The sequence below is a fragment of the Panulirus ornatus genome, chromosome 70 (assembly GCF_036320965.1).
Source record: "Panulirus ornatus isolate Po-2019 chromosome 70, ASM3632096v1, whole genome shotgun sequence".
Taxonomy (NCBI): Eukaryota; Metazoa; Arthropoda; class Malacostraca; order Decapoda; family Palinuridae; genus Panulirus; species Panulirus ornatus.
Window position 1 is genome coordinate 4,132,710 of NC_092293.1, and position 25,374 is coordinate 4,158,083.

The window sequence follows — 25,374 nt, forward strand, 5'->3', positions numbered from 1 at the left end:
TGTGCGGCCTGGGTGTACGGCCTGGGTGTGCGGCCTAGGTGTGCGGCTTGGGTGTACGGCCTGGGTGTGCGGCCTGGGTGTGCGGCCTGGGTGTGCAGCCTAGGTGTGCAGCCTGGGTGTGCGGCCTGGGTGTGCAGCCTGGGTGTGCGGCCTGGGTGTACGGCCTAGGTGTGCGGCCTGGGTGTGTGGCCTGGGTGTACGGCCTGGGTGTGTGGCCTGGGTGTGCAGCCTGGGTGTGCGGCCTGGGTGTGCGGCCTGGGTGTGCAGCCTGGGTGTGCGGCCTGGGTGTGCGGCCTGGGTGTGCGGCCTGGGTGTGTGGCCTGGGTGTACGGCCTGGATGTGCGGCCTAGGTGTGCGGCCTGGGTGTGCGGCCTGGGTGTGCGGCCTGGGTGTGCGGCCTAGGTGTGCGGCCTGGGTGTGCAGCCTGGGTGTGCGGCCTGGGTGTGCGGCCTGGGTGTACGGCCTAGGTGTGCGGCCTGGGTGTGTGGCCTGGGTGTGCGGCCTGGGTGTGCAGCCTGGGTGTGTGGCCTAGGTGTGCGGCCTGGGTGTGCAGCCTGGGTGTGTGGCCTAGGTGTACGGCCTGGGTGTGTGGCCTGGGTGTGTGGCCTAGGTGTGCGGCCTGGGTGTGCAGCCTGGGTGTGCGGCCTGGGTGTACGGCCTAGGTGTGCGGCCTGGGTGTGTGGCCTGGGTGTACGGCCTGGGGTGAGTCATGTGCTAACTTCAAGAAATCCTGTACTAATGTTGTTGGAATTATTGTTTAACAACACGGGCGGCCACTCCTAATTTCGCGTCCCTGCACAAGACTCCCTCACTGTGCTAGATACAATTCTCTGACTGGAACAACTGTGTTAACATCCAAGGAAAATCGTCTTCCCTCTAGGAATTCTATGACAGGACCCCAGACTGGGTCATCTCGTTGATACTGTCTCAACCTCTCTACATCAAAATCTACGAGGCTATTGTCTACAGTGGCTGCACCCACTCCGCGGGAAAGCGCGTCTGCAACTACATTGGATGAGCCAGAAACAAAACGAAAATCTGGGTCAAATGTTTGTATAGTTAAAAACCACCTCTGAAACTTTCCTGTAGGATCTTGTCTTTGAAAAATACCTAACAGTGCTCTGTGATCTGTATAAACTGTAATAGGGTAACCATATATGTATTCCTTAAAATGTTTGAGTGCCCAAACAACTGCAAGGCTTTCTAACTCAGTTATTGAGTATTTCGATTCAGTCTTCGAACATGTACGGCTCGCATAAGCTATGGGAAAAAGTTTACCCTTTTTGACCCCTACATAAGTACAGCTCCAAGACCCTGTTTACAAGCATCTGTTGTGTGCAAAATGAAGGGTTTCTCAAAGTTGGGAAATCGAAGGATAGGCGCCTCGATCAAGTGTTGCTTGAGTAAGTTAAACGCACTGTCTTGCGCTGTAGACTACTGGAATGTAACTCCCCGTTTCAGAAGTGAAGTGAGTGGGTTTGCGATCTTCGCGAAATTAGCGATAAATCTTCGATAATATCCTGCTAAACCAAGGAAGGATTTGACCTTGTCTGTTGTGGAAGGGACTGGCCATTCTACAATTGTGTTTACTTTATCTGCATTAGGTTGAATACCGTTTTCATCAACGGTGTGACCTAAGTAATTAATTCTTGTCTGTAGAAAGGAACATCTGGATAACTTGACTTTTAGGTTCGCATCATTAAGTCGTAAGAATACTCTCTCAAGACTTTTGAAATGAGAAGCAATATCTGGAGACATGACAATTATATCATCAAGATAAACCAATACATCTTTGCCCAACATGTGACGACAAATGTTAGTCATTAACCTTGAGAAGGTGATCACCGGTGAGGAATGAAGACCGAAGGCCATGATGCATATGAACTGCCAATGACCATCTGGCGTACTGAACACAGTCAGGGGGCGGCTTTCCTCTGACAAGGGAATCTGCCAAAATCCACTCAATAAATCCAAAGTTGAAAATACCTTATTGTTACCGAGGCTATGAAGAAGCTCTGATACCACTGGTAATGGGAAACCATCTTTCAAAGTGACCTTGGTGTTGAGTTTTCTAAAATCTATGACTGGTCTAAAAGTTCCGTCCTTTTTCGGAACGATCAGAAGTGGTGAATTCCATGGTGATCGTGATTCCTCTATGACCTTATCTTTCAACATGTCCTGAACAAGCTTGTTTGCTATGTCTCTGTGCGCGTGTGGCATTCGGTAGGCTGGGACGTCAATGGGACGTGTGTTTTTCTCTAAGTTAATAGTGTGAACATCCAAATGAGTTCTACCGAGTGGTTCTCCTGATAAGGCAATAGTAGACCTATACTGGTTAAGTAAGTCTGTTAACTGGTCAACATGTTTGGTTAATCCTACCTTGGATATCATGTCAGGGGTGATGGTGGGGAGCTGACTCGAGCCGTGCACTGCTGAGTCAGGGGTAGGAGGAGTAGGTGGTGGTGGGTTAATGGAATGTGAGACTAGACGGATGGTAAACTCATGTAACTCCTCGTCTTGAATTCCCGACTCCAAAACGGAGAACTCCACAAGCTTGGCCCCTCTACGGAGACGGACAGGAGTGGGGTCCCGTATTGGCAATGTATATGGTGACCTCTCCATCTGGGGTCTCATGAAGAGAGTCATCCATCGATAGTCCTTTGACAGTTAGTGATGAAGGTTCAGCAACTACTCTTAGTGCGAGATCACCCTGACTATGTCTCAGTCCATGATCATTCATCCATGTTCGAGAAAGTGAGAGAGGAGCCTTCGTTAATGTGTTACTATGCAGAGTCATGTTGGTTCTCAGTTTACCAGGACAATGATGAGTAGAAAAGTAAAAAGGATGCGTATTGTCTACCGTGAAGCAGGACGTGGGAGCAGATGTATTAATGACTCTGACTGAGTGAGAACTCATCTCTGACAATGGCAGGAACGTATTATCAACACAAACCAAATGATAAATAGGACAGATCTTATGTTGTGCCACACATAGAGTGGCGTCCAAGTAACAAGTTAGCAGGAAAGGTTACACCATGAACAATGTAAGGGGTGACGGTCATGACCAAGTCGCATATGCGAATGTTCATTTTAATAGTTCCCCTTACGTCGAGATTTTCATTTGAGATACTTTGAAGGGATGGGTAAAAGTGCGAGCATTGAACAAGTTGAGTGCGCCTCATTAATGGTTGAATAAAATCATAATGAATGACATCTGCTTCCGCGCCGCTGTCTAGAAAGATTGTGATTGGCTTATCCTGGAAAGAACCCACTAAATCGAAACTTGTAATGTGAGAAAATGGCGAAGAACGAAAACGTCTTAAGAGTTCCTTATGTGATGGAGTCTTGTCATGAGCGAGAGATTGTCATTGTTGATAATGACATGATGAACCTGTGTTAGATGACGTCTGTCTAGCTAATGCTCGACATTCCGCTGAAGTGTGTCTAGCGTTCCTATGATATGAACACCTGCTTGGTGGTGTTGGGCGCGAGCGGGTGAAGGTCAGCCTGATGTCTGACTGGAGGAAATCATGACTAGGTCGGCAGAATTGTGACGACCGAGGCTGTGATGACATGGGTCGTTGACTGCGTTTGTTGTTCTGGTCGAGGCTCACGTGAGAATGAGTCCCATGTGTAAGGACACACATTCGCTTTATGTCCTGGTTGGCCACACCGGAAGCACGTCACTTTATGTGAGTGTTTGTCATCACTGAATCGCTGTATTTGACCATGAGAAGAATGATTGTGTTGATCACTAGAATGTTACGTCACACTTTGGGAAGCCGACACTCTCCCCAGTGTCTTGGTGTTGGAATAACCACATTTCTTTTGAGTGTAATTCAACACTTTTGTTACCGACCCACAATGATGGGTCGATGTTCTCATTAAGTAACCGTCGTCTTACGTCTGGAGGTCAGGTCCTTGAGAATGAAGGTTATGTGTAATAAACGCATGAGTGTTTGCACATGAGTTTCAGGATTCATCATGGCTGATATCCAGGTTAAGGATTCATAAGCCTGCCTAACTAATCTCATTCTTCCATGTAAGGTACTCCAGTGATCAGGGACTGACGTATCATCCAAGTATGTTGTGTTAAGAGCACGTAAAAGGACGTGTAGTAAACTATCTGAGAATGATTCCTCACAACCTGATGTAAACAACGTTTTAAATTCCTCCCAAGATGTACAGTTTCCAATGTCATCTGAGTCATAGACAACCCTAGCTTAATTGTTAGGCTGGTGGAAATCAATGAGATTTTTAGCAGCCGATATAAGCGCTCTGTCTCCTGAATCACCATTATGTTCAACAATGTCCTCTGCATTTCTAATCCACCGATTAAAATTTGACAGTTTACCATCAAATAACTCGTGTGGTTCCCTAGCTTGTTTTAGTGTTACAACGGTTTTTAGTGAAGGAGTTTTTGTGATGTGGCGGGGGAGGTGGGTGTGGGTGTGGTAACGTGTGAGAAGGTTTCTGTGGGTCATCTGTGTCACCAGAATCTGTCAAAACAACTTTGCGTGACGTCGCCATTTTAGAAGGCTGGTTCCGTTTATAATAAGGGATTCTAGGTAAACTCCTAAGTACATATGAACCTTTACGATTACCGCGTGGAATTTCATCGGACTTGTAATACAATCTGACATAAAGTGTGTAATTAATAGCCCCCAAAAATATCTAAAATATAATTAACATTATTGACTTAATACAAAATACACAACATGAATATCATTTGAAAATACTGTAATGAAATAAAGGCAATAAAAGGGTGGCATAAGAGTATAACATATGAATACAAGACTCTCTATATGAGAGGTGCACATAATAGTATAACATATCAGTAATGGACTCTATGTATGAAAGTAATCATCACTAAAATGAATAGTACCAATGTATGAAAACATAAGAAAGAATATATACAAGAATAACTGAAAACTTAGATTAATTTGCTAAACTACAAAGATGAATAATCATATTACCCAAAATATATAAATGTTTATATTTATAGACTAAGAACTAGTAACACACAAAAGGAGCATACCTCACAGAGTGAACCATTTTGACACAGTTCTTATCTGAATGGGAGATTCGCTTACGAAGGCATCTTGGGTGTAGCGAGGTGGAGATGTGTGCAGGGTAGCGGCTCGCTGGGTGTAGCGAGGTGGAGATGTGTGCAGAGTAGCGGCTCGCTGAGTGTAGCGAGATGAAGACGTGTGCAGAGTAGCGGCTCGCTGAGTGTAGCGAGATGAAGACGTGTGCAGAGTAGCGGCTCGCTGAGTGTAGCGAGATGAAGACGTGTGCAGAGTAGCGGCTCGCTGAGTGTAGCGAGATGAAGATGTGTGCAGAGTAGCGGCTCGCTGGGTGTAGCGAGGTGAAGATGTGTGCAGAGTAGCGGCTCGCTGGGTGTAGCGAGATGAAGACGTGTGCAGAGTAGCGGCTCGCTGGGTGTAGCGAGGTGAAGATGTGTGCAGAGTAGTGGCTCGCTGGGTGTAGCGAGGTGAAGACGTGTGCAGAGTAGCGACTCGCTAGCAGGAAAGTTGAGTGAGCGACAAGGGCTGGACCACGCGATGCTGACGTCTGGGATGTCGCCACGGCTGATGATGACGCGTCTCTGGAGCGGTTGACAAGATGACCTCCACGTTGGTGTTGGCAGGATGGCTGACCTTGCTTGACACGTCTGGATGTGATGACAACACTGCACGGCGGTGGCGCTGTCTTGATGCCCTTGCAAGCGACACAGTGTCAGCAATGCAATAAAGGCGTATATTCCATGCATTGAGGTACGGGTGATGGAGCACGTAGCCGGCCTTGGGTTCCGCCCTTAACGTCCACAGGAGGGAGCACCAGGACTGTGTCAGGTAGGCTTGTATGACTGCTGCCAACACCAGACGTAGAAATATGAAGTAGATGTGACGGTCGTGTGTGGTCACGTGGGTTCTTACGTCACTGCCACCATTTGTAAGGTTGAGTTGAGAGGAAGGAAATCAGGTCTTCTTCGTCTGTGGTACTCAATGAAGATCAGGCGGCCTTTGTAGATTTATTACAACAAAAAGTGTACGTCCATCTGTAGTACTCTGGGCTATAGTCTTATGACACACTACGACACACTCTAGTGAACAGTGTGACGATGCTGGCCAGTGTGTCCCCTCAGGTCACACTGGCAGGGGTTATATGGGAGTCCGTCAACACCCATTCAACAACGTGTTCAAATAACAGATCAGCTCTTACGTGTTCAAACATCCTGATTAACAGTAGCCCGTGGGAACAGTGAGCCCATGGCAACATGCATCTAACTCTATGTAACTCACAGTAAAATGATAATAACAAATACCTAATGAAAAATTAATGGTAGTGTGCGTGAGTCTTACACCGTCACTGTACACATCAGTCACCATACATCACTGGTTGTCTGGTACAACATACAGGTGGCTCCCTCACTGTAGACGTCAGTCACCATACATTACTGGTTGTCTGGTACAACATACAGGTGGCTCCGTCACTGTAGACGTCAGTCACCATACATTACTGGTTGTCTGGTACAACATACAGGTGGCCTCGTCACTGTAGACGTCAGTCACCATACATTACTGGTTGTCTGGTACAACATACAGGTGGCTCCCTCACTGTAGACGTCAGTCACCATACATTACTGGTTGTCTGGTACAACATACAGGTGGCTCCGTCACTGTAGACGCCAGTCACCATACATTACTAGTTGTCTGGTACAACATACAGGTGTCTCCCTCACTGTAGACGTCAGACACCATACATTACTGGTTGTCTGGTACAACATACAGGTGGCTCCCTCACTGTAGACGTCAGACACCATACATTACTGTTTGTCTGGTACAACATACAGGTGGCTCCCTCACTGTAGACGTCAGACACCATACATTACTGGTTGTCTGGTACAACATACAGGTGGCTCCGTCACTGTAGACGTCAGTCACCATACATTACTGGTTGTCTGGTACAACATACAGGTGGCTCCGTCACTGTAGACGTCAGTCACCATACATCACTGGTTGTCTGGTACAGCTTACAGGTAGCTCCGTCACTGTAGACGTCAGACACCATACATTACTGGTTGTCTGGTACAACATACAGGTGGCTCCGTCACTGTAGACGTCAGTCACCATACATTACTGGTTGTCTGGTACAACATACAGGTGGCTCCCTCACTGTAGACGTCAGTCATCATACATTACAGGTTGTCTGGTACAACATACAGGTGGCTCCGTCACTGTAAACACTGTAGAATCTTTAGGTTTAACCATAAACCTTAACTAAAGCAATATGGCAACATGAACAAATTCTACGACTGAAATATCAGAGACGATCGAAATTAAGGGTGAATGAGAGCGATATAAACACACAGTTTAAAAGGACAAAGTATGAATGGCAGCCAGGGAATAAGAGGCCGCCCAGCTAAATTTAAAAGTTCGCGTTCAGTGGCAGAGTTAAATTAATTGTACAAACTCCCATTGCTCTGGTGGAATTTAAAGTTCATGTGTACCTCTACAGTCAGAATTTAAAGGTTCATATTAAAGTGCAGAATTCCAAGAATATCGTTAAAATAATTCACTTTAAATTCTCTAGTTATGTGAAGCATTTCATACAACAGCTGCAATATGACGGTGTGTAAAAGTTCACTGTTGCATGGTAGTATTAAAGTGTTTAATTGACGAGGTTGATTAACCTAACCTAACCTAACCTAACCTAACCTAACCTAATGCCGTATGTAAAAGGACTTTGTTGACATAATGCAGCTGGAAGATTTACGTTCAAATGATCATGCTTAAATGTTCGTTAATGAATGAGCGAGTTAAATGGATGAATTTTAAGTTCGCGTTTCATGGAGTCGTTTTGAAACAATTTGTTAAAATGTCAGAGTTTAAATGATCATATGTACAAGGTTGGCCAGATGGCGGGAGTGTGTAGACACAGCCATAATCATCCGATGATTGCATTTAGAAACTGACAGATGTAATATAGCAAGAAATATGAACAAAACAGTGAGTTGGTGACATGTTTCATATATTTGTAATACAACTCTGAAGATAGTTTGTAGATCCTTAAGGGGAATGAATGGTGGATAAATGGTGAGAAAATGTGCGGAAACAGGGCTAAGTATTTCAGTCCAAACTAGAATTCTTTTGTTCACTTCTTCGACATTGATCTCAGGACATTTCAATGGCTGAGATTTACATGATACAGAAAACCATCGAACAGGGACGATAGACAGATAAAAGGTTATATAAATAGGCAAACTGATAGATGTAGGTGCAATCAGAGTCGCCTATGATTTCGTTCACAGCGAATGAGATGATAGATAGGCGAGGCTATAACCATCGTCTATGATTATTGTAAATGACTAATAATCATTAATCTTTATTGTTTTTGTGCGACTGCTGTTAGCCTTTGAAGGTTAATGTTCCCTCAAAGTTGCCCGGACCCTACCACTAGGAGGTCAGCAGTTCGACTTAGGGTCCATTTGTGCCATGTTTATGGCACCCAACAGAATGGATGTATTTTTCTTATTTTTTTTTCCTTCCCAGTAGATGGGACTGATAAATGGTAGGAACGTTTCCTAACGATTTGATCCTTTATGGTAACCGCTTCATCCGTACAATAGTTTGACAATAATTTGCAACTGAATGAGAACTTTTGCCATAGGAAGTGTCTTCTGAGGACCGGGTATAACAGGGTCGACTGCTGGAGGAGCAGCTTCTCCAATCTCAGGGACGGGAACTTAAGGTTCAAGGAATTTCAGGGATGAATGTTGGTGGTGTGGACTTTAATCTTCAACACGGCAGCTTCAGCTTTAGGGTCGGCTGCTGCTGCAGGTGCTGCTGATCCTCCAGTCGCAGTGACGGACACATCAGGGTCTTCATCGACGACCAGTACGAGTACGTCGGGATCCACCAAGCCTGATTCATCCCCATAGAAGTAGGGGATCAAGGTCACCAATTCAGTGGTAGGCATCACTTTGCCCCGTTGTTTGGTGGGAGCCAAAGAAACATTGATGGGGATGGCGGCTGCTCCTGTGTCAACTACACCAGTTTCCTCGCTGGGTCCGCCTTTGCACAGGTCATCATCATCTTGATGCCGAGTCTGGATCTTCACCACTACTCTCTCGTGCACGGGTTCGATATCCAGACGTGATCTCTTCCTGGAAGGCCTTTGGCATTCTGGAAGGCGCCGCTTTCCTCCCTGGGCCAGGCCCTCACTGCCGGACAACCAGGCAATTCTGGTGTAGGCGTACTCCTGGTGGCGGCCGTTGCGTCCTCCAAGTCTGCGATCTGCCTTGATGCCCCACCGTCCCAGTGTTCTGCCGACGTTCAGGACGGCAGCTTTCTCGTACCCGAACCCTTCGCAGAATTCACAGTATCGCAAATATAGCTCAGTTCGGCTTATACAATCTTTAACAGCCCCGGTTTGCTGGATGTGAGCCTCGAAAAATTCAAGGAAGGATTCCTTGCCAGGGTACCGATGGGCAGCGCGGACGTGAGTCATTTCTGCGATCTGGTGAGATGAGTGATTTACTTGACGAAGTAAACTTTCATAGACCAGCACTTGCAAAAATATAGTGAAGCCACACAAAAATATAGTCGACCAGCGTTTCCTCATTGATTTAGTATCCTAGATGATAGATTAACAGAGTGAAGTTGAAGCACTAGTGTTGTGAAGATGAAACATCAATATAGTGAAGATAGCAGGATACGATAGAGGGTGTACACTGGGCAGAATTACCTCTTGTGGAGAGTGTAATGTAGCTTGTAGTGGAAACATAATAACATCAATGATGGTGTGTGTGTATGTGTGTATGTGTTTGTGTGTAGCGATACAAAGACTATATAAGAAAGACAGGAAAGCAGGAGTAATCTCGCGTGAGCAATGACTGCTTTAATTATGCGCGTTGTCAACAGCTGGTGGTACTAATTACCCTTGCGCTGTCTGGCTGTCTGTTGACGAAAACTTTACAGTGAGTTTTCAGTTTAAAAAAAGAAAATAATCCAAAACTTGTTTTTTCATGTTTTTCTCAAGGATGAAGTATTGTACGGACGACTTGAGACAACTATGAGCAATAACATATGTAGGTAACATTAAACACAATGTTAGGGACCAAATCAACTGGACGGTTTCATCAACAATCATGCCATATCAACCAGGACATATTTCATTCTTTAACATTAAAGCAACATATTTACATACATATCCTGTAATTGGTCCACGTAAGTCTAATGATCCTGATGAAGTAATTATGCAGATAAGAGACGATGGGAAATACTCTAACAATAATGAGCTTGAAAACAAAGTTAACTAGCATAAGTGACTCGTCAATAAGTAAGCTCAAGAATATTTTTTTCGTTAACTACAAAACTGTAGGTATTGGGGAAATATGGTATGTACTTCTTGATATCTAAAAAATTCGCCTTTGTCTTTGTTGAGTTTGTAGAAAAATGTGGTTGTTTGTTATCTACTTGTCTTAGATTTATCCCATCCTACGTTTATATTTATGAATGTCTTACCAATTCCATCACAACAATACCCCTTACCTTTCTTTGTCCTGTGGAAATGTGTGTAAAATGTGATGTGTGGGAGTAGTTTTCCTCCTCTTACATATCACACATAGATAACATCTTTTTCTGCTCATAATCTTATATCTGATTAATCTCATGTGAGTTCTACGTACCGAATTATAGACACCATTATCTCTCACCGTCATGTTCACTACAGAGAGAGGCACCATTATCTCTCACCATCATGTTCACTGCAGAGAGAGACACCATTATCTCTCACCGTCATGTTCACTATAGAGGGAGACACCATTATCTCTCACCATCATGTTTACTACAGAGGGAGACACCATTATCTCTCACCATCATGTTCAATACAGAGGGAGACACCATTATCTCTCACCCTCATGTTCACTACAGAGGGAGACACCATTATCTCTCAATATCATGTTCACTACAGAGGGAGACACCATTATCTCTCACCATCATTAAGTTCTGGCCTGCAAGTAACAGAGATCTGCTACTCAGGACCACCTGGCCATTGTTTGTTTGTGCCAACATTTCCATCTATCGATCGCCAATATAACCAGTCTGTCCCATCTATCGATCACTATAACCAATCTGTCCCATCTATTTATTTTCATTATACACTGTTTGTCCCCATCTATCGATCTTCACTATACCCTGTCTGCCACCATCTATCGATCTTCACTATACCCTGTCTGTCCCATCTATCGATCTTCACGATACCTTGTCTGTCCTATCTATCGATCTTTACTATACCCAGCCTGTCCCATCTATGGATCTTCTCTATACCCTGTCTGTCCCGTCTATCGATCTTCACTATACCCTGTCTGTCCCATCAATCAATTCATTATAATGTGTGTCCCATCTACACATCTTCACTATGCCCTCTGTCCCATCTATGGATCTTCACTATTCCCAGCCTGTCCCATCTATCAATCTTCACTATACCCTGTCTCTCCCATCAATCAATTCATTATAATGTGTGTCCCGTCTACACATCTTCACTATAACCTCTGTCCCATCTATGGATCTTCACTATACCCAGCACCCAGCCTGTCCCATCTATGGATCTTCACTATACCCTGTCTGTCCCATCAATCAATTCATTATAATGTGTGTCCCATCTGCACATCTTCACTATACCATCTGTCCCATCTATGGATCTTCACTATACCCAGCCTGTCAGTCCCCTGTCAGTCCCATGTATGCATCTTCACTACACCCTGTCTCTCCCATCTATGGATATTCACTATACCCTGTCTGTCCCATCTCTCAATCTTCACTGAACCCAGTCTGTCCCATCTATGGATGTTCACTATACCCTGTCTGTCCCACCTATCGATCTTCACTATATCCAGTCTGTCCCATCCACCTGTACCCCTGGTCACCATGTAACAACCATTAACCCACCTAAAATATTTTAGATGGTCTCTGCATTCAAAATCGCCGAAGTCGACATGCTTTTGTTTGTATAAAGTCGACTATGCTTTTACTTCTATGTGGGATATTAGAGCATGGGGGTACCTTACTATATTTTTCCATATCAATATAGACTCACTATATTTGTGGACGTACAAGGATAACCGAGGTTACTTCGTAAAGTGCACAACGTAATCTTAGTATCTTCAACATGGAAGTTTTTGCAAAAAGCTCAGTTGTGGAGGTGGTCGAGCAGCAGCAGGTGCTCTGGGTCGCCCTCCTTGACCAGGCCTACCTGCCTTTCCACGATGAGGAGGATTTGCTGGACCGTCCACCACACGAGACCCGACTCCCACATATAGATGAGTTGGGCTGCGATGATGACGACATACATGTCATCGTGCCCACCAACGAGCAGTTGCAAGGGGTTCTCAAAACCGTCCTGCAGAGGTATACCATCAGGGTCGTCAACGTTCCATACAAAATCTCAAGGTCGAACGTCTGGGAATTCTTCAAGCAGTTCGGCGACATCGTTCGCTTCGACATGCAGTCCTACACGACCTACGAGAACCACCGCGGGATTGCCGTCATCCAGTACTCCTGCTATGCCTCCTACAAGAAGGCACTTCTTGCCGACGTGACACCACTCTCCGTCAACGGTCGCTGTGCAAAAGTGAAACCTCACCGTCCTACTGATAATGACCAAGTGACCTCGCCCTCTCAAGTGGCACTGCAGCCCACACTCCCTACCAGACCCACCATCCATGAGGAAATGCAGCCCACCACACTTGTCAGGCCCGCCTTCAGGGAGACATGGCAGGTCTCAAGACCTGTCAGGCCCACCATTCAAGACCGACTTGGTCCCCCAACACACGTCAGGCCCACCATTCAAGACCGACTTGGTCCCCCAACACATGTCAGGCCCAGCGTTCTAGACCGACTGAGACCAATAACACATGACATGTCCTACGTTACAGACCGACTGCACTCCGCACCACGTACGGGCGTTAAAAGGCGTGTCGAGATGACACACGCTCCCCGTGCCAAAAGATTCAGTTGGTGAGGAACCTGAGTTCTTTCTTCCTGCTGGTGCTGCAGGAGAACACGGCCCTAGAGTGGACACTGGAGGTGTGTTTGTGTTTGTGTTTGGGTTATCACTAAGGAACCAACACCAAGACAACTTTAGTTTCGCCTCGCCAAGGATAACGTTAATCTGGCGGAAGTCTGGCTTTCTCCCAGTAGTGGATGACACATAATATCTACATAGGGACGTTGAAAAACAAAGAAAGAAAAAAAATGGGAACATTATCCCGCCCAAAAAAAAAATACATATATTCACGGGGATAATTTCCATCGTTTTCAAAGAAAAAATGAAACTCTTCCGACGCTACCGTGCCTTCCATAAAGCAACCCTCAAAGAAATCACTTTCTACACAATGTGCAAGGATTCGGTTAGCCAATCTTCATATGGCTGGGGCTATTCTTCCCTCTGATTGATTCATTTTTCAAGATTAAGGAAAGTTATAATAAAAATATTGTACTGAGTTTCTCCGTTGGCGTCAGGGTAAACACCCATCCCCCCCGAAGCTTGGTTACCTTTCCGTGGTGGGGGGGACTTCATGGATTGGGCAGTAGCAACTATCGTTGGTTGCTTCTGTTCAATCCATGAACGAAAAACCAAGCATCTTGAGCGTAATTGTCGTATAAATTCACTTGGTGTCAAAACTGACGCGAAAGCGGTTGTCTCAATTTTGTCAGAAATGTTTGTGCGTTTCGGCCTGATGGCGGGAGTCGGTTTGGCGCTGTGGTCATGAGGGAATACGGGGAAGATTGGCAACCGTCCCAGAAGTAGCTACAGTGAGGCCCAGCAGCTGTCCCTAATACTGTGGAAGGCACTCATGTAAGGTGTGCAGTGAGGCGCAGCAGTAACAAGGGAAACGGACAACCAAAACAGCAATCTTGATCATCAGGAGGCTATCCAATGCTCAGAGTAGATAAGGACGATTATTGTATGGCTTCGCTCAGAGGATGAAAATCTTAGTATACAAGCTAGGCTTTTAAAGTGTCTCAAATCTATGGAGAATAGATAAAAATCTATGAAATTATTTCTTATAATATAGTAACCTGTAATGAGGTTAGTGATTTTGTATATTTTATGCAACCTACGTTAACAAAGTTGATCAGGGAATTGGCCAGATATATATATATATATATATATATATATATATATATATATATATATATATATATCATCTTGGTGTATGGGAAGGCCATATGGGAGACGGAGAGAGAGGCAGGTGTAGGAGAGAAATGATCAAACCTTCCCGCTTGTTCATAGTTGCTGCCTGAAATTTGTCTTCTGATAGTTCTACAGTTTTTGTTTGTGTTTGTTATACTAATTATTAACATAAGAAAATTATAATATAATGATTAAAGAAAATTATAGTAATTATAATTTAGAATTGTTATAGGTCAAGATTTGTACGTGAAGCGGAAGACCAAAATATGGTACGGGTCAGCCATTCGTGAGTGTAAGCGACAGCTATTGATAGTTACTGGCTTTAATTTATGATCATTTATGATATCTATTTTTTACTTTTGTGTTAGCTGTTTTAAGTATTTGTTTTGTTTGCAAACTAAAACTTCTCTTATATGTTATTGTTTCTTGGGAAATTCTAGTTAATCGAGACGTTCATAAAGAATTATTTTTGGTCAGTTTGTTTTGTTTGAACAGACATGCATGGTGGTAAGGGACAGAATAAAAGTTACGGTTTGTTTATATTTGTTATTATTGATTAGTTCTTTTCTTTTCATTTCTAACATTAGCTGTTTAAAGTGTTTGTGTTGTATTTAGACAAAGTTCTTTTTCAAATCTTATTGATTACCACATGAAAGCTAGGCTCTATAAGTGTCAAGTAAACAATATGTGATATTTTGAGTTAAGTCGAGGTGCTATTTACCACTGGCGTTTAGATATTTGGGACACTTGGGGATAGATTTGCCAAGATTATCACGGCCAAATTGACTGGATGGCAACCTAGGAGCTAGGCAGAATTGGATATCATAAAAACCCTAAACAGTCGGTGGTTCCTGGGGCCTACCCTCCATCCTCTTGTAACTACGCTGATGATTACCATTTTGTTCTTTATATTTTTCAGAGGAACAAGACACTTCTGCATCTCTGTAAAGTTAAGGACTCATTGAAATTAATTCTTCAGATATCATCTGCAGTAAAAGGTAAAGTTGACAAGTTACTTTGCTCTTCTTCATAATGGGTCTCCCCTGATGTTTTCAATTAATGTTTAGCCTACCTAAATTTTCCAGTCGTACTTACATATTTGTGTGTTGTTTCCAAACGGTAATTTGAAAGGAATGACCTTATATATTTGGGTGTTGTTTCCAAACTGTAATTTGAAAAGAATGGCCTCTCTGAGCCCCAAGATGACCCTGTTTAAGAGAATACTCTTATTGTGAAGTAACATTGTTGTACAAGATGTAAAACAATTCCAAAGCTTTTTTCTTTTCCTCATGTTGCCACGTTGTTTAAAGTATTTAGTTGAGCTAGTTTGTTTTTCCTTGAAACTGCATGAAATATTTATTTTGGTGTAACTATCATTATTCAGTTAATAATTTTATCATTTCATGGATTTTCTGTTTTATGCTGATACATATCTTCTTGTGTTTAATTACTTCATTCTGGTACCAGTTTTCACAACACATTATGTACTTTTGATTCTTATTATTTGGACTTCAGTTTATTCTTACATTATGGCTTTACCAACAAAAATGGTTGTAATATTACTAATCCTGTAAATTGTTTCATTGTTTAACTTACTCTTTGCTATGTGATGTACACCTGCAGTTGCCTTTTTTTTTGTACCTTTCATGAAACCAATAATTTTCATATGTATTCCTCTCATTGCTATGGTTTACCCATAAATCAGCTGAATTAGTTCTGAACCCATTTTGGCTTTTGTAGCCATTCCATTCATTCATGAGGACTTATAGAGAAAAGGAGGCATAAATAATAGAATGTGAAATGAAATGTAATGTTCAAGCAGAAATATAACTGCAATGTTTTTATTCTGAAATGTAAAGTTTAGATTTTCTCCAGATTTTACAAGTATTCTTTCATTATTGTATATTTCATATTAATTCATTCATGCACTCCAATTTTTACATAAATATCAAATATTCAGAAAGTTTTATCAACAAACACAAGATAGTTTTCAATATAGCAGACTGGAGAGAACAGGAACCAAGAAGTATCTGGTGCTTCCTTTAAATAAAGTTCCTTCATCCCTCCAGTTTTACCACACAGCTTTCCTATCATGTGTAACATAATTGTCAAATAAGTATAGCCAGCACATCACTACATAACCAGACCCAAGTAGGTATATCAAACTTCTTCATTCTGTGTTTCAAAATATAAAGCACAAGATGTGTAGTGATATAGTTTCTGGATGACATGTGCAAAAGTTATTGGCAGCTTTACCTTGTGCAGGTCAAGATTTACTGGTCAATGAAAATCAACAAAATCAAGATAAGACAAAATTCGAATAAGAACTTAATAATTTCCATCAGTCATCCACCAATGTGTATGAAATTGATCTCCTCTCAGTTGTATTTATTTCCTTCACTGTAGCTGGGATATAAAAGCTCTGTTAATTATTTCTGTTCATTACGGCTAGGATGAAGATGTTAATAATTCTTGAATAAGACTCCTCAGCCCTTAGGCGAAATATCGAGCCAGACCATCAATCACTTTCTTGATGAGGAAGGGGTTGAGGGAAGCGTTGAACCGGTCACATGTAACATAACAAATTCTGCATTTGTGGACTTAATGTCCAGCGTAGGTCGGTCATCACCACTACCCACTACGGGAGTAGTGAGTGGTTGGCTTACTAGAGTCCATACCACTGGGGCTAGACCCCAGATTCTGGGGTGGCGTGTGGTACCACCCCACACAAAAGGTACTTGTAACACCTTACATCTTCTCTAAGACAATATACGAGGCAGCTGATCAGACAGACAAGCGCCCCACAGTAGGGCCGGCTGGACGTACCAAGCTGGGTGGAGTTCTCCTACTGTCATCACCTCTCACATGGTCGCACAATTGTGTCCAAACAACCTTCGTGAGATGTACCAGTGGTCCAGCAACACCAGAAATACCGGTCAACAACCACTTGTCTGTAAACACAAAAAGAGAAGAGTAAACACAGAAAATAAACACAAATGAAATTTAGGTGAGGAAATGGGGGAATGCTTCACTAAGCTAAAGAGCTAAGCTAAGCCAAAAAAAACCCGGTAAATAAGGGAAGATCTCTTTTACCAGTTCTGACCTTAACTGCTCCCACTTATTAAGATCTATCAATATACATACGTTCAGTCCTGAGTAACATTTCAAAATGTGTAACACATTCGTCTGTTTCATCTAGATGTAGAAATATAACTATACACGTGAGTAAGTATATTTATGTTTTGACATTTTTGTTTCTCTTTCCGTTTTTGAAGTTTATTAAGATTTCTCTCAAGAAAAAATATGAGAAGATAACATGTTTTACGTGTGTCCATTATACATGTACCAGGAAGGTTTATGTTAGGTAAGACAGCACGGCCAACTGCGGCCCTAATCAATATACCACGGGAACGTATCACAGTAACCACTGGTCCCCGGAGGACCAATCACAGTAGCCACTGGACCGCGGAGGACCAATCATGAATCACGAGCAGCAGCGGTCCACCAATAGGAAGTCGACGCACAGTAGCGCTGCCCAAGTGGCTACCGGGGACACAATATGGAGGAGTGGCCGAGCCCGGACACTGGCTCATCTGGGTCTATTTTCTTCCTTGCTCTTCATAATGCTAAACACAATATCTTTTCATCGTAGGTAATTTATTACCTCATTAACATTTTGTGTATATTTCTAGTAGTAAACTGGTATTCCTAATTTAATGCAGTTCTTGATAACTTTTGTCTATTTATGTTTTGATCTGAATTCAAGTTTGCCTACCAACATGTGAATGATAATGAGATTACTGACTGTATAAAAGCTGTATAAAATAAATCTATAGTTTTAGTGTTAATTTTAAGGTTGCTAAGATTCCTAACAAAATACATTCTAGAAATTACCTTTTTGTACAGTGCCTCTATATTTCTATTGAAAGAAAAGTCATTCTCAAGTAATTACATTCCTTCACAGATTCTACAAGTTCACCACTAACATATAAATGTACCTGAGCCACTGGTAAGCTAATGTGATTTACAATCATTTGTTTTGTTTTCTGAACATTGAGTTCAAGGTCATTATCATTACATCATAACGTAAAATGTTCAACTTCCGGATACACGTCATCATCATTTGTACATTGACTTAGGAGAACGGCATCATCTGCATACATAACTTGGCAACATGACACCAACACTCACTAGTATACTGGCTGGCCACACCATCCACCTCTGTGCTCCACCTGGCCAACATGACACCAACACTCACTAGTATACTGGCTGACCACACCATCCACCTCCGTGCTCCACCTGGCCAACATGACACCAACACTCACTAGTATACTGGCTGACCACACCATCCACCTCCGTGCTCCACTTGTATTTGTTATCATGATATCCAATTTTTCATGTAAGAAATTGAACATATTGAGGCCTTCCTGTAAGGAAAACATTATTCCAGAGAATTTAGTTAGAATTGACGTTCATGTTATTAAGTTTATGCATCATTTTATGATGCTGAATGGCGTTAAAAGCGCTAGAAAAATCTACAAAATGTTGTATATCGGTAATATTAGATCTGTTCATATGCTCGAGAACATAATCAATAAAACACAGAGTTACATCCTCTACACCTCGATTTCTCGTATAAGCGAACTGAAAGCGATCGGTAAATTGCTGGACTTGTTGGTAAAGTCTGGTTTTGATAAACTTCTCAAAAAAATTCATCAAAATCAAAATCAAAGAGAATATTTGTATCAGAGGTGGAGGAAGTGGGAGACCAAATTGGAGGTGGAAAGATGGAGTGAAAAAGATTTTGAGTGATCGAGGCATGAACATGCAGAAAGGTGAAAGGCGTGCAAGGAATAGAATGAATTGGAACGATGTAGTATACCGGGGTCGACGTGCTGTCAATGGATTGAACCAGGGCATGCGAAGCGTCTGGGCTAAACCATGGAAAGTTTTGTGGGGCCTGTGGGAGCTGTAGTTTCGGTGCATTATACATGACAGCTAGAGACTGTGAGTGTGAACGAATCTGGCCTTTGTTGTCTTTTCCCAGCGCTACCCCGCGCGCACGCGGGGTAAGGGGGTTGTCATTTCATGTTTGGCGGGGTGGCGATGGAATGGATGAAAACAGCATGTATGAATATGTACATGTGCATATATGTATATGTCTGTGCATGTATGTGTATATATACGTTGAAATGTATAGGTATGTACATGTGCGTGTGTGGGCGTTTATGTGTATACATGTGCATGTGGGTGGGTTGGGCCATTCTTTCGTCTGTTTCCTTGCGCTACCTCGCTAACGCGGGAGACAGCAATAAAGTATATATATATATATATATATATATATATATATATATATATATATATATATATATATATATATATATATATTTCTTTTTTTCTTTCAACCTATTCGCCATTTCCCACGTTAGGAAGGTAGCGTTAAGAACAGAGAACTTGACCTCTGAGGGAATATCCTCACCTGGCCCCCTTCTCTGTTCCTTCTTTTGGAAAAAAACAAAAAAAAACAAGAGGGGAGGATTTCCAGACCCCCGCTCCCTCCCCTTTTAGTCGCCTTCTACGACACGCAGGGAATACGTGGGTACTCTTCTTTCTCCCCTATCCCCAGGGATAATATATATATATATATATATATATATATATATATATATATATATATATTGTTGACTGTATTGTTGACTGGTTGGTAAGGTTATTTAATGTATGTATGACTCATGGTGAGGTGCCTGAGGATTGGCGGAATGCGTGCATAGTGCCATTGTACAAAGGCAAAGGGGATAAGATTGAGTGCTCAAATTACAGAGGTATAAGTTTGTTGAGTATTCCTGGTAAATTATATGGGAGGGTATTGATTGAGAGGGTGAAGGCATGTACAGAGCATCAGATTGGGGAAGAGCAGTGTGGTTTCAGAAGTGGTAGAGGATGTGTGGATCAGGTGTTTGCTTTGAAGAATGTATGTGAGAAATACTTAGAAAAGCAAATGGATTTGTATGTAGCATTTATGGATCTGGAGAAGGCATATGATAGAGTTGATAGAGATGCTCTGTGGAAGGTATTAAGAATATATGGTGTGGGAGGAAAGTTGTTAGAAGCAGTGAAAAGTTTTTATCGAGGATGTAAGGCATGTGTACGGGTAGGAAGAGAGGAAAGTGATTGGTTCTCAGTGAATGTAGGTTTGCGGCAGGGGTATGTGATGTCTCCATGGTTGTTAAATTTGTTTATGGATGGGGTTGTTAGGGAGGTAAATGCAAGAGTTTTGGAAAGAGGGGCAAGTATGAAGTCTGTTGGGGATGAGAGAGCTTGGGAAGTGAGTCAGTTGTTGTTCGCTGATGATACAGCGCTGGTGGCTGATTCATGTGAGAAACTGCAGAAGCTGGTGACTGAGTTTGGTAAAGTGTGTGGAAGAAGAAAGTTAAGAGTAAATGTGAATAAGAGCAAGGTTATTAGGTACAGTAGGGTTGAGGGTCAAGTCAATTGGGAGGTGAGTTTGAATGGAGAAAAACTGGAGGAAGTGAAGTGTTTTAGATATCTGGGAGTGGATCTGGCAGCGGATGGAACCATGGAAGCGGAAGTGGATCATAGGGTGGGGGAGGGGGCGAAAATTCTGGGGGCCTTGAAGAATGTGTGGAAGTCGAGAACATTATCTCGGAAAGGAAAAATGGGTATGTTTGAAGGAATAGTGGTTCCAACAATGTTGTATAGTTGCGAGGCGTGGGCTATGGATAGAGTTGTGCGCAGGAGGATGGATGTGCTGGAAATGAGATGTTTGAGGACAATGTGTGGTGTGAGGTGGTTTGATCGAGTGAGTAACGTAAGGGTAAGAGAGATGTGTGGAAATAAAAAGAGCGTGGTTGAGAGAGCAGAAGAGGGTGTTTTGAAGTGGTTTGGGCACATGGAGAGGATGAGTGAGGAAAGATTGACCAAGAGGATATATGTGTCGGAGGTGGAGGGAGCAAGGAGAAGAGGGAGACCAAATTGGAGGTGGAAAGATGGAGTGAAAAAGATTTTGTGTGATCGGGGCCTGAACATGCAGGAGGGTGAAAGGCGGGCAAGGAATAGAGTGAATTGGAGCGATGTGGTATACCGGGGTTGACGTGCTGTCAGTGGATTGAATCTAGGCATGTGAAGCGTATGGGGTAAACCATGGAAAGCTGTGTAGGTATGTATATTTGCGTGTGTGGACGTATGTATATACATGTGTATGGGGGGGGTTGGGCCATTTCTTTCGTCTGTTTCCTTGCGCTACCTCGCAAACGCGGGAGACAGCGACAAAGTATAAAAAAAAAAAAAAAATATATATATATATATATATATATATATATATATATATATATATATATATATATATATATATATATATATATATATATATATATATATATACATATATATATATATATATATATATATATATATATATATATATATATATATATATATATATATATATATATATATATATATATTTCTTTCTTTCATACTATTAGCCATTTCCCGCGTCAGCGAGGTAGCGTTAAGAACAGAGGACTGGGCCTCTGAGGAAACATCCTCATCCAGCCCCCTTCTCTGTTCCTTCCTTTGGAAAAAAAAAAAAAGAGAGAGAGGGGAGGATTTCCAGCCCCCCGCTCCCTTCCCATTTTGTCGCCTCCTACGACACGCAGGGAATACGTGGGAAGTATTCTTTCTCCCCTATCCCCAGGGAATATATATATAGAGAGAGATGCTCTGTGGAAGGTATTAAGAATATATGGTGTGGGAGGCAAGTTGTTAGAAGCAGTGAAAAGTTTTTATCGAGGATGTAAGGCATGTGTACGTGTAGGAAGAGAGGAAAGTGATTGGTTCTCAGTTAATGTAGGTTTGCGGCAGGGGTGTGTGATGTCTCCATGGTTGTTTAATTTGTTTATGGATGGGGTTGTTAGGGAGGTGAATGCAAGAGTTTTGGAAAGAGGGGCAAGCATGAAGTCTGTTGTGAATGAGAGAGCTTGGGAAGTGAGTCAGTTGTTGTTCGCTGATGATACAGCGCTGGTGGCTGATTCATGTGAGAAACTGCAGAAGCTGGTGACTGAGTTTGGTAAAGTGTGTGAAAGAAGAAAGTTAAGAGCAAATGTGAATAAGATCAAGGTTATTAGGTACAGTAGGGTTGAGGGTCAAGTCAATTGGGAGGTAAGTTTGAATGGAGAAAACTGGAGGAAGTAAAATGTTTTAGATATCTGGGAGTGGATCTGGCAGCGGATGGAACCATGGAAGCGGAAGTGAATCATAGGGTGGGGGAGGGGGCGAAAATCCTGGGAGCCTTGAAGAATGTGTGGAAGTCGAGAACATTATCTCGGAAAGGAAAAATGAATATGTTTGAAGGAATAGCGGTTCCAACAATGTTGTATGGTTGCGAGGCGTGGGCTATGGATAGAGTTGTGCGCAGGAGGGTGGATGTGCTGGAAATGAGATGTTTGAGGACAATGTGTGGTGTGAGGTGGTTTGATCGAGTAAGTAATGTAAGGGTAAGAGAGATGTGTGGAAATAAAAAGAGCGTGGTTGAGAGAGCAGAAGAGGGTGTTTTGAGATGGTTTGGGAACAAGGAGAGAATGAGTGAGGAAAGATTGACCAAGAGGATATATGTGTCGGAGGTGCAGGGAACGAGGATAAGTGGGAGACCAAATTGGAGGTGGAAAGATGGAGTGAAAAAGATTTTAAGTGATCGGGGCCTGAACATGCAGGAGGGTGAAAGGCGGGCAAGGAATAGAGTGAATTGGATCGATGTGGTATACCGGGGTTGACGTGCTGTCAGTGGATTGAATCAGGGCATGTGAAGCGTCTGGGGTAAACCATGGAAAGTTGTGTGGGGCCTGGATGTGGAAAGAGAGCTGTGGTTTCGGGCATTATTGTATGAAAGCTAGAGACTGTGTATGAATGGGGCCTTTGTTGTCTTTTCCTAGCGCTACCTCGCACACATGAGGGGGGAGGGGAATGGTATTCCATGTGTGGTGAGGTGGCGATGGGAATGAATAAAGGCAGACAGTGTGAATTGTGTGCATGGGTATATATGTATGTGTCTGTGTGTGTATATATATGTGTACATTGAGATGTATAGGTATGTATATTTGCGTGTGTGGACGTGTATGTATATACATGTGTATAGGGGTGGGGTGGGACATTTCTTTTGTCTGTTTCCTTGCGCTATCTCGCAACGCGGGAGACAGCGACAAAGCAAAATAATAATAATAATAATATATATATATATATATATATATATATATATATATATATATATATATATATATATATATATATATATATATATATATATATATATGTATATATATATATATATATATATATATATATATATATATATATATATATATATATATATATATATATATAAAAAAATGAGAGGGGAGGATTTCCAGCCCCCCGCTCCCTCCCCTTTTAGTCGCCTTCTACGACACGCAGGGAATACGTGGGAAGTTTTTTTTTTTTTTTTTTTTTTTCTTTTTTTTTTTTTTTAATTTTCCAAAAGAAGGAACAGAGAATTGGGCCAGGTGAGGGTAGTCCCTCAAAGGCCCAGTCATCTGTTCTTAACGCTACCTCGCTAATGCGGGAAATGGCGAATAGTTTGAAAGAAAAAAAAAATATATTTATATATATATATATATATATATATATATATATATATATATATATATATATATATATATATATATATATATATATATATATATATATATATATATACATGTATATATATATATATATATATATATATATATATATATATATATATATATATATATATATATATATATATATATATATATATATATATATATATATATATATATATATATATTCCTATAAGTCCACGGGGAAAATGAAACACGATAAGTTCCCAAGTGCACTTTCGTGTAATAATCACATCATCAGGAGAGACACAAGAGAAAAATATAACAGTTACTTGATATACAACGAAGAGACGTAGCTAGGACGCCATTTGGTAAACATGCGATTGTCCAAGACAGACAACGAGCGCATCATGAACTTATTATGTGGACAAGAGAGTGAATTGTTTACAAATCTTATCAACAATAAATCATGGAGATCAGAATCCATAATTTCACTTTGCCTACGTTCTTATTATCCTTTGAAGTTTGAAAATCATTTTGTATTACTTGTATCAGTGACCAATAGATTGCATTACTCATCCTGAAATTTATGCCCTTGATTAAATGAATTTCATTGAGCTGCGAGTAGTACAGATTAACATAAACACACTGAAATATCCTTATCATTGATGTCCAAATGCAACAGATTTGTTTTGTTAAGTTATCAGTATCAAGAAATAATTAATGTCATGACGGTTTATACCTTTTCTAAATCAAGCAAAACTTATGACCTTACTCATAGGTCACGATCGTTAAAATCAAGACATAAAAATCTATCTTTCCTTGATAATCATCTTACTTATTTTGCTTGATTGACAATGAAGCATCAGGGTTGACCCCACCCAGGATCTATTACCCTCCTCCTATCCTTCTCTTCCTCACCACACAACAAACTATTTTAAAATCCTTCAACTGCCATAAGTATCTCCTCCCCCAACCATCAATAATCAAGACAGACATTCATAGCTTTTGTGTCCAGTTATCATTAGCTTTTGTGTCCAGTTATCATTAGCTTTTAGGTATTTAGTGTTTATTTCATTATTGTGGCTCAATGACCTTTAACTGTACATTGTCACTGTATCCACCATCATTATATACATCTTGTTATACATTTAATGACCTTTAACTGTACATTGTCACTGTATCCACCATCATTATATACATCTTGTTATACATTTAATGACCTTTAACTGTACATTGTCACTGTATCCACCATCATTATATACATCTTGTTATACATTTAATGTACTTTAACTGTACATTGTCACTGTATCCACCATCATTATATACATCTTGTTATACATTTAATGACCTTTAACTGTACATTGTCACTGTATCCACCATCATTATATACATCTTGTTATACATTTAATGACCTTTAACTGTACATTGTCACTGTATCCACCATCATTATATACATCTTGTTATACATTTAATGACCTTTAACTGTACATTGTCACTGTATCCACCATCATTATATACATCTTGTTATACA